This window comes from Apium graveolens, chromosome 11, assembly GCF_009905375.1.
Source record: "Apium graveolens cultivar Ventura chromosome 11, ASM990537v1, whole genome shotgun sequence".
NCBI classification, from domain to species: Eukaryota; Viridiplantae; Streptophyta; class Magnoliopsida; order Apiales; family Apiaceae; genus Apium; species Apium graveolens.
This window is the reverse complement of record NC_133657.1, coordinates 156,196,524-156,207,188: the sequence shown is the minus strand read 5'-3', so window position 1 is coordinate 156,207,188 and position 10,665 is coordinate 156,196,524.

Sequence of the window (10,665 nt, the reverse complement as noted above, 5' to 3'; positions counted from 1 at the left end):
ACATTTTTAAAACAGGAATCCAATTTTTGCAAAGTCTGGAAACTTCAGGGACTAAACTTCATCATCTACAAAACTACAGGGACTAAACTGCAATTTTGCAGTCGAGTCGCCAGAAGACACAGGGGTGGCCGGAGAACACGATTCCGGCCTCCTCACCTTGCCACAAGCTCCAGATCACATCTACGGATTACCAGGAACATAACCATGCAATCAAATCGATCTAACAATCCCTGAGTTGACCGGAATTTGGCCGTGAAGTTTGCCAGTTTCCGGAGAACTTCAGAAATATTCAAAACACAACTCCCTTCTCTACAGACCTCGTTGATTCATGAAATTTATACGACTGGATTGCAAATTTTACAGGGAACACAACCCACTATAACACAACATCAATCTATCACAGAATAAGAAACCCCCAAATTTCAATTAAGAACATTCATACGGGTTATAAACCCTAATTTTGAAATTCGAAAATCAAACTCAAATTTGAACATGTTATTGAACTCCAAATCAGACGTATAACATATGAAAATCATCAGGAAAACAAGCTCTACAATATGCAATCATCAAATCATACAAACAATCAGCCGAACAAAAATTCATATTTTTAATAAAATAAATTTGAAAATAAATAAATTTTTAGAAAAATAACCTTGATTTCTGCAGTGAAACAAAGCTCAGAATCTGATAGAACACTTCAAATCCTTCGTTTTGGTTACTCAAGCTTTGAAAACAGAGATCGGTAACGCCTTCGTTTTGCTGTTTGATTCTTAGAACAGTTTTAGAAAATTAGGGCTTTTCTCTGAAAATTATATAATTAACTATCTGCAAATGATTTTGACACGAAATAAAATACGGTAAAAGGCTATTTATAATTACGGAGAATTAGTATCCCGTTGGATCATTCCGGATATAAAACGGTACGTTTATTTATAAAAACTGATCCAAACGGTATCGGTTTTCGGGATAATTATCCAAATCAGTACAATTTGTACTGCGGTCTTGGTCTCAGCTCTTGGTTACACGTACTACGAGGTGATAATTGGGATAGTTTAATAAAAAGCTCCCGTTTATCGAAAATACGGGTTTTATTGATTTACCGAAACGAATATTGTATCGAAAATGTTGCGCCGGGACCCGCGCAGGACAAACCGTACGCCGGATCGAAAAAGTCGAAACATGAAAAATATCGAAATATTGCAATTAGGTTATGAAGGAGTTCTCGAAAGAGTTTCGGGTTCCAAAAACGTAACAATGGTTGACGTCGGTTGGTTCCCGTTTTTATAAAATAGATTTTAATTACCCGGAAAAAGATTTTAGAAATTTCATATGATTCTTATAAATCCATAAACCAACATAAAAATAATTAGGAAGATATGACAATTATCTATATTTTATTTTGGACATATAAAAATTAAAATACTCAATTAGTATTATTTTTGAATATTCAAGTACAGATAACACTTAACAATTAGCTCACAGAATAGATACTGGACACACATACTAATTATTTATTAGCAAAAATAATTACACGATATATCCCAGATATTACACTAGATACATCATCTCAACAGGGTGTTTCTATTGAAAAGAGCATTCACCCCAATGCACCTTGTACAGAGTCTGCACAGCTTGCACCTGAAGCAATTCAAGTGTATGGTAGGAGAAATAATATGAGACACACAGTGAGGGCACATCTTTTGAAGCTCCCTCATCCATTCAGGGAGAGCTGCCAACACTCATATCTGAGCAACAATCTCTAATCTCTCAAATTTCTTCTCTACCTACAACACTTGAATCCAAATCTCAAGTGCAAGCTAAATCAAGTGACTTGGTTCAAGAAACCTTGTTCACCACCCAGACGCTACATTTAGATAGTGAGAGGCTACTAGTTGGGGTAGACCTTGATGACACCATCAAAAATATGGGGGATTCATCAGTTTTTACTGAAGACCCTATGGATGTCTCAAATGCACCTTCATGTGCAAATCAGCCATCACAGGCTGTTAGGTTTCTGGGTAGTACTCCTGAGGGGGAGCTATCTAAATCCTCTCCAATTCAATTGGAGGTTCCTCATGTAGGAACAACTTGAAAGGAATATGTCCTAAGTCCAATCATGTATTAGGATTTAGGAATAACTTTTATGTAATCTGTTTTGATTTCATTGATATTAATAAAGACTTGTTTTTTTTTTATTACGGGTTTTATCTATTTAAGTGTTTAAATAAGATATACCATAGTTTAGAGTAAAGCTTTTTATGGATTATGATGAGATTATAATAGTGAGACCTAAAAAGATGATAACTCTAAACTTAAATAGTTCCTGGTCATAGGATTACTAACTGGTAATTAATAATCCGCAAAGATCGGTACATACTATGCTTTCTTCATTATGAAGGATGTCTGTTCTCATAGACATTTGTGTGGTGACACTATAGCTAGTATGTAGGTGCTTATTATAGAATAAGTTCACTAAACATGACTCGCCTAGCTGAACAACTGATGGAGTTCACTCACGTGTCAGCAGTTGTTCGCTTAGTGATAGTTGTACAAGTATCCTTGGACTTGAGGTCATCATAGTCATCTTGTGTACACTGAACTATGCTTTGGTTTAGTTCTTAGTCTCCAGGGACAATTATTAGGGCTCTTCTGGGTATAGGAATTTGTACACGAAGATAGTGTATGATCAATAAAGGATCTACCCCTTCCAGTGAAGGAAGCGAATGTTCAAGGCTGATCCACTTACGCTAGTTCAGGAATCTCTGGCCAGAGTGAATGAAATTAGAAAGGAGTTTCTAATTTGCATAGAACTACGCATAGTAAATGGTAAGCAAGTGATTGAATTAGATAGGCTTGACTCGAGATCCATGCCTTGTATTTAATCGGCACATTGTAGGGTAGAAAGAGTTTATTGTACGATAACTATTCACTGGCAGGTTCTTGGTATTCTAAGCAGTGAATTCATATTATCCAGATAGTCGCGATATGTTGAGAAGCATCACTCACGATGTAGAATAAATGTGATTAATTAATTAATCATATTTAATAAATTAGAGAATTTATATAAATAATGATAAAATAGTTTTATTATTATTTATTTCTACTACCGGCTTAATATTGAACCTACAGGGTCACACCATAAAAAGAGAATGATTTATTGGTGGAGGAATTAATTAATAATGGCTAATAATTATTTATTTGTGAAATAAATAATTAATTGGAAAATTTAATAATTGATTAAATGAGATTTAATTGATTATAAATTAATTAAGAAAAGTTCTTAATATTATTAATTAAAGGATTTAATTTTTAGAAATTAAATCAAGAGAGAGAATTATTTCTAAAGTGTTTAGAAAACGGATTAATGATTAAAAGGTGTTTTAATTATTAATGAGAATAATAAATGGGATAATAATAATAATATTTATGGGAAAATTTCAGCTGGAAATTTTGCCTATAAATACACTATTATAGACCCTATTTTATTCGAACCCACATCAAACCCGAAAACCCAAAAAGTTTGGAAAACCCAATTCTCTCCTCCTCCTTCCTCCTCCTTAACATCGTTTTCTTGGTGGATACCGGTGGAGTGCTTCACACTTGAGGAGCAACTGCTAAGGATCTCTGATCGTTGTCTCCGAATTATTTTAAAAGGTTAGATTCGATCCCTCGAATTTTTATTCACGATTTATATGCTTTTATTTGGATTTTGTATGTGTAAAAATGTTTTGCCATGCCCCCGCTGCGTTAAAAATCCAACAATGGTATTAGAGCATAGGTTGTATGCATATAGATCTGTGGTAAAAATTTCAGAATTTTATATGCTTGTATGAATTAATTATGATTTTTACAAGTTATATTATGGATTAATTTTGTCTGATGAGAAATCGTTTCTCAGAATAATTTTGAATGTTGATCTGGGTTCTACAAGTGTTGTAGATCGTCTAGATATTTTTTTCATAATTTTAGGATGTATAGATTTTTTATTATGAATTTTTGAAGTTATATCTATTAAATTCATAATTAAATAAAGTTATATATATATATATGAATTGTTTGTATGTATATATCTGTTATATATTTGTACACCTGCTCTGCTGTTGAATGTTGTCTGCTGCACGGAAGCAAAGAACGTCAGACATAGGTACAGGTTCTGTCAGGCGCCGCGGATTCCGAGAAAAAGGCGGCGGCTACTGCGAAAAAAAAATAGGGGGTGTAACGCATTCCGGGAATGCGTTACACACCTGTGGCGCATTCACGGAATGCGTTACACCTTTTAAATGGCTTAAAAGGCTGTAACGCATCACCGGAATGCGTTACAGGGCTTGTAACGCGTTACAGCCCGTCTGTTAATTTTAAAATTGATTTTCTGGGAGTTTCGTAACTCCGTTTTGGGCGTGCAATATACCGTTGGATCCGTTTTTTCGAGACGGATCTAATGGTTTGATCAATTTGAGTTTATATAAAAGTTTTGAACTGTTTATATTTCCATAAAGTGTTTTAAAGTTGTTTTTGACTGTTTTAATTGCTTTTAAATGCTTCATGTGATACATAGAGATATATATTGCTTGTTCTAATGTGCTAGATGATGTAACATGCCTACCTTGATGTTTATTCATGTTGATATATGTGATATATGCTTAGTTTATCATGCGATGATAGATTTAGGTGAACTTGAATGAACATAAGGCGTTTGTTAGATAACCTAGTATAGTGAAATTGTTTCATAACCTTAATAACAATATTATGAATACAATCATGAGATTCTTGTGTTTATGAAACACGTAATTGAATATGAATTTTCGATATGAGAGAAAGGATGATTCTGTCAACAACAGATTTCTATCTCTAAGAAAGGGTTATTAAGTGACGCCTCTTGACAATGCTCCACCCGATCTGGGAATCATCTGATTATTGATTATTGATTTGAAATATTTAATTTAAAAGGAAGAATTTCTTTATAATATGATTATGATTGTAACGTAATAAAATCCCTCTAAAATTAAATAATATCAAGTAGTAATTGGCCAATGACACAACGGGATTGTGTCGGTCATAGCCTTCCAACATGATAGAAAAGTAGTTCTTATTTTTGAATCATTGTCGGTTCGTGCTATAGCCAAGGGCTTTAATTTCGAAATAAGAAATACTTGTCTATTACATAGAGATGTGTACATTGAATAAGAATCTAAAGGTCGGTACTTGCTACATCCGTGGGCCTTTGGGGACTGATTCAACTGTACGGAATGTTGGGTTAGACTTGACTTAGAATATTGAGTTTGTCGTGCTACAGCCGAGACTCAATTATTCAAGAGGCTAAAGTTTGATTAGGGAATAACATGAGATGTAATTGACAAGAGTTGTCTGCCTATTGAACATTACATGGCGGTTCGTGCTACAGCCGGGGTCGTGTAATGGAATGTAGGATCCCTATTCCCACTAGCATTATGAATGCTTAATTTTTCACGTAGGGGGTTGAATAAATTAGATAAACTAGTGGGAGCCACTTATGAATAAAGACCCGATTCATATAGTGTTTTGAAATGAAATCGAATATTTGCTAAGTGTTGTTATGTGTTTATCATTTACAGATTTACAATATACATTATGTCTTCTGCACTATCACTCAGGGGCATACTGGATGCTCACAAATTGACTGGTCCTAATTATGCTGACTGGCTTCGAAACTTGAGAATTGTTCTCAGGATTGAGAAGCTGGAATACGTGATTGACTCACCTAAGCCTACTGAACCTGCTAGTGATGCACATAATGATGAACATGTTGTGTATCGTAAGTGGATAGATGATGCAAATGTTGCTCAATGCATTATGCTAGCTTCCATGAACATTGAGCTAAAGAAGCAACATGAGCATATGGATGCTCACACTATCCTCATGCATCTACAAGAGTTATATGATGTGGCAGGGAGGACAGCTCGGTATGAGATATCGAAGGAGCTGTTCGGGTGTAGGATGTCTGAGGGATCATCTGTGAATGACCATGTACTTAAGATGATCAATTTGATTGAACGTCTTGGACAACTTGGTTTTGCCATGGATGGGGAGCTGAGCCAAGACTTGGTCTTGCAATCGCTTCCGAGTTCGTTCTCGCAGTTTGTTGTGAACTTTCACATGAATAAGTTGGATATCAGCCTGCCTGAACTCCACAACATGTTGAAGACTGCAGAATCGAATTTTTCTCCAAAGAAAAGTTCTGTTCTTCTAATTGGTGAAGGTTCCAATCCTAAGAAAAGGAAGAGGAACTCTTCCAAGAAGAAGAAAGTAGGTGAGAAAATGCCGGTTCCACCAAAAGCTGAAGACCCCAAGAGCAAAGTTGTTTGCATTCACTGTAATAAGGTGGGGCACTGGAAGAGGAACTGCAAGGTTTACCTTGCAGAATTGAAGAAGAAGGGTAGTGAGACTACCGCTTCTGATTCAGGTATGTTCATGATAGAAGTGAATATGTCATTAAATCAAATTTCTACTTGGGTATTAGATACCGCCTGTGGTTCTCAAATCTGCAATTGTTGCAGGGACCAAGGAGAAGTAGGACTCTTGAGGAAGAGGAGGTGATTCTACTGATGGAAATGGAGCAAGAGTTGCTGCTGAAGATGTAGAATCATTTCATTTACATATGCCTACGGGCAAGACTATTATTTGAAATAATTGTTATTTTGTTCCCTCGATTGTGAGGAATATTATTCCCATGTTAAACTTGGCTGGATTTTCATTTATTATTGAGAATAATGAATGTTCTATTTTTAGAGATAATATTCTTTATGGACGTGGTACTTTAAATAATGGTCTATTTATATGTGACATAATTTACTTCAGATTGAACAAACTAATAAAAGAAAAGAGATGATGAAAATCTCACTTTATAGTGGCAATGCAGTCTCCATTTAGTAGACATGGAGAGGGGACTGCAAATTTGCTAGGAATGGTACACACAGATGTATGTGGACCAATGTCTACGCAAGCCATGGGTGGATTTTCATACTTCATTACTTTCATAGATGATAGATCTAGATTCAGATATGTGTTTGATGAAACACAAGTCTGAAGCCTTTGAAAAGTTCAAAGAGTATAAGTATGAAGTGGAGAAACAACCAAACATAATATTATAACTCTTCGATCAAATCGAGGTGGTGAATACTTTAATGGAGTATTTCTAGATTATCTCAAAGCAAATGGTATAGTCTCCCAGTGGACTCCTCCAGATTGGTATCTGAAAGGAGAAATCGAACTTTGTTAGACATAGTTCGGTCCATGATGAGCTATGCAAATCTTCCAGTATTCCTATGGGATTATACATTGGAAACCTCAGCATATTTACTGAATATGGTGCCTTCCAAAATCTGTTCCTCAAACTTCGTATGAGATATGGAAAGTAAGGAAACCGAGTCTTAAACACGTTAAGATTTGGGGATGTCCAGCTTATGTCAAGTAAGTTGACCCAAATAAGCTGGAATATCGATCCGTAAAATGTGATTTTGTGGGATATCCTAAAGAGACTTTAGGGTATTACTTTTACACCAATCATCGGGTGTTTGTCTCCAGACATGCTACCTTCTTGGAAAAGGAGTTTATCCTTGAAGGAAATAGTGGGAGCAAAATTGAACTTGGTGAAGTTCAAGAAGCACAAACTACTACGGATCAAATGGAAACACCTGTTCTGACTGAACAACCTTTTGTGGAACAGCCCATTCGTAGGTCAGGGAGAGTGTCTCGCCAACCTGAGAGGTAATATGGCCTTGTCATTGAGAATGACAATGAGTTGTCAATCATTTGATGATGACGACCCTGTGACCTATAATGAGGCTATGAGTAGTGTTGACTCAGAGAAATGGCATAGTGCCATGAAATCCAGAATGGAATCTATGTATACGGTATACAAAAGATAGATTATAGCAGATGGCCAGGTGGAGACCTATAAGGCCAGGCTTGTGGCAAAAGAATTCAAACAAAGGCAATGGATTGACTTTGATGAAGTCTTTTACCTGTAGCCCTGTTAAAATCAGTTCGGATTTTGCTTGCGATTGCTGCTTACTACGACTATGAGATCTGGAAAATAGCCAGATGGTTTTCTTTCCAAGAGAAATGAAAACCTAGTGTGTAAGCTGCTGCGAACCAAATGCGGTTTAAAGCAGGCTTCTCGAAAGATGGAACATTCATTTTGATGAGACAATCAAAGAGTTTGATTTTATCAAAAACAAAGATGAACCATGGGTCTACAAAAGGGTTAGTGGGAGCGCGGTAACATTTCTTGTATTGTATTGAATTAGAGTTGACACACATAACAACATAGCAGACCCACTCATAAAGCTACTTTATGAAAGTCACTTTGATCGTCATAAAGACAAGATGGGTATTAGATACCAGAGTGATTGGCTTTAGTACAAGTGGGAGATTGAAAGGAATATGTCCTAAGTCCAATCATGTATTAGGATTTAGGAATAACTTTTATGTAATCTGTTTTGATTTCATTGATATTAATAAAGACTTGTTTTGTTTTTATTACGAGTTTTATCTATTTAAGTGTTTAAATAAGATATACCATAGTTTAGAGTAAAGCTTTTTATGGATTATGATGAGATCATAATAGTGAGACCTAAAAAGATGATAACTCTAAACTTAAATAGTTCCTGGTCATAGGATTACTAACTGGTAATTAATAATCCGCAAAGATCGGTACATACTATGCTTGCTTCATTATGAAGGATGTCTGTTCTCATAGATATTTGTGTGGTGACACTATAGCTAGTATGTAGGTGCTTATTATAGAATAAGTTCACTAAACATGACTCGCCTAGCTGAACAACTGATGGAGTTCACTCACGTGTCAGCAGTTGTTCGCTTAGTGATAGTTGTACAAGTATCCTTGGACTTGAGGTCATCATAGTCATCTTGTGTACACTGAACTATGCTTTGGTTTAGTTCTTAGTCTCCAGGGACAATTATTAGGGCTCTTCTGGGTATAGGAATTTGTACACGAAGATAGTGTATGATCAATAAAGGATCTACCCCTTCCAGTGAAGGAAGCGAATGTTCAAGGCTGATCCACTTATGCTAGTTCAGGAATCTCTGGCCAGAGTGAATGAAATTAGAAAGGAGTTTCCAATTTGCATAGAACTACGCATAGTAAATGGTAAGCAAGTGATTGAATTAGATAGGCTTGACACGAGATCCATGCCTTGTATTTAATCGGGACATTGTAGGGTAGAAGGAGTTTATTGTATGCTAACTATTCACTGACAGGTTCTTGGTATTCTAAGCAGTGAATTCATATTATCCGGATAGTCGCGATATGTTGAGAAGCATCACTCACGATGTAGAATAAATGTGATTAATTAATTAATCATATTTAATAAATTAGAGAATTTATATAAATAATGATAAAATAGTTTTATTATTATTTATTTCTACTACCGGCTTAATATTGAACCTACAGGGTCACACCATAAAAAGAGAATGATTTATTGGTGGAGGAATTAATTAATAATGGCTAATAATTATTTATTTGTGAAATAAATAATTAATTGGAAAATTTAATAATTGATTAAATAAGATTTAATTGATTATAAATTAATTAAGAAAAGTTCTTAATATTATTAATTAAAGGATTTAATTTTTAGAAATTAAATCAAGAGAGAGAATTATTTCTAAAGTGTTTAGAAAAAGGATTAATGACTAAAAGGTGTTTTAATTATTAATGAGAATAATAAATGGGATAATAATAATAATATTTATGGGAAAATTTCAGCTGGAAATTTTGCCTATAAATACACTATAATAGACCCTATTTTATTCGAACCCACATCAAACCCGAAAACCCAAAAAGTTTGGAAAACCCAATTATCTCCACCTCCATCCTCCTCCTTAACATCGTTTTCTTGGTGGATACCGGTGGAGTGCTTCACACTTGAGGAGCAACTGCTAAGGATCTCTGATCGTTGTCTCCGAATTATTTTAAAAGGTTAGATTCGATCCCTCAAATTTTTATTCACGATTTATATGCTTTTATTTGGATTTTGTATGTGTAAAAGTATTTTGCCATGCCCCCGCTGCGTTAAAAATCCAACACAACTCCCCTCAAAACCCTAGTAGAAATTGAATTAACAGTTGATGCTAGGAGTATAATTGCCAATGATCCTGCTATAGGGGAGGCAAGTTTATCACATTCAAGTGACAGTGCTTTGCAAGAAGCACAAGGGTTTGGGACTGGTGCACATGACAGTAACCCAGTCAAATCCCTTCCAATTCAATTAGAGGTTTCCACTTTATGTGAGGAACAACAACTTGTCAAAATCATTGAGCAATCTGTGAGTAAAACTGTGACTTCAGTCACAAGTGGTTCTGATTCACACCCTTCCACCTCTCAATCACACCTCATCTCCAAATGGCTCCAAGAAACCGAAAATCAACCTTCTACAATTGAAGATATTAGAGTTGATCAACTTGGGGGCCTTGGTCAAATCTCACAATAGCTGCTCACATCCAACATGTCCAATCAAGACTACCAAGCTATCATGCTCTCCTACCAGGCTGATGTTGAAGATAATCAAGCAAAAATTGTTGATGAAGCTGGTCAGGATGCTAACTGTGATGCTTGTTTAAATAAGGAATTCATAATTGAGATGGATGTTGTGCTAGCTAAATTCAGGG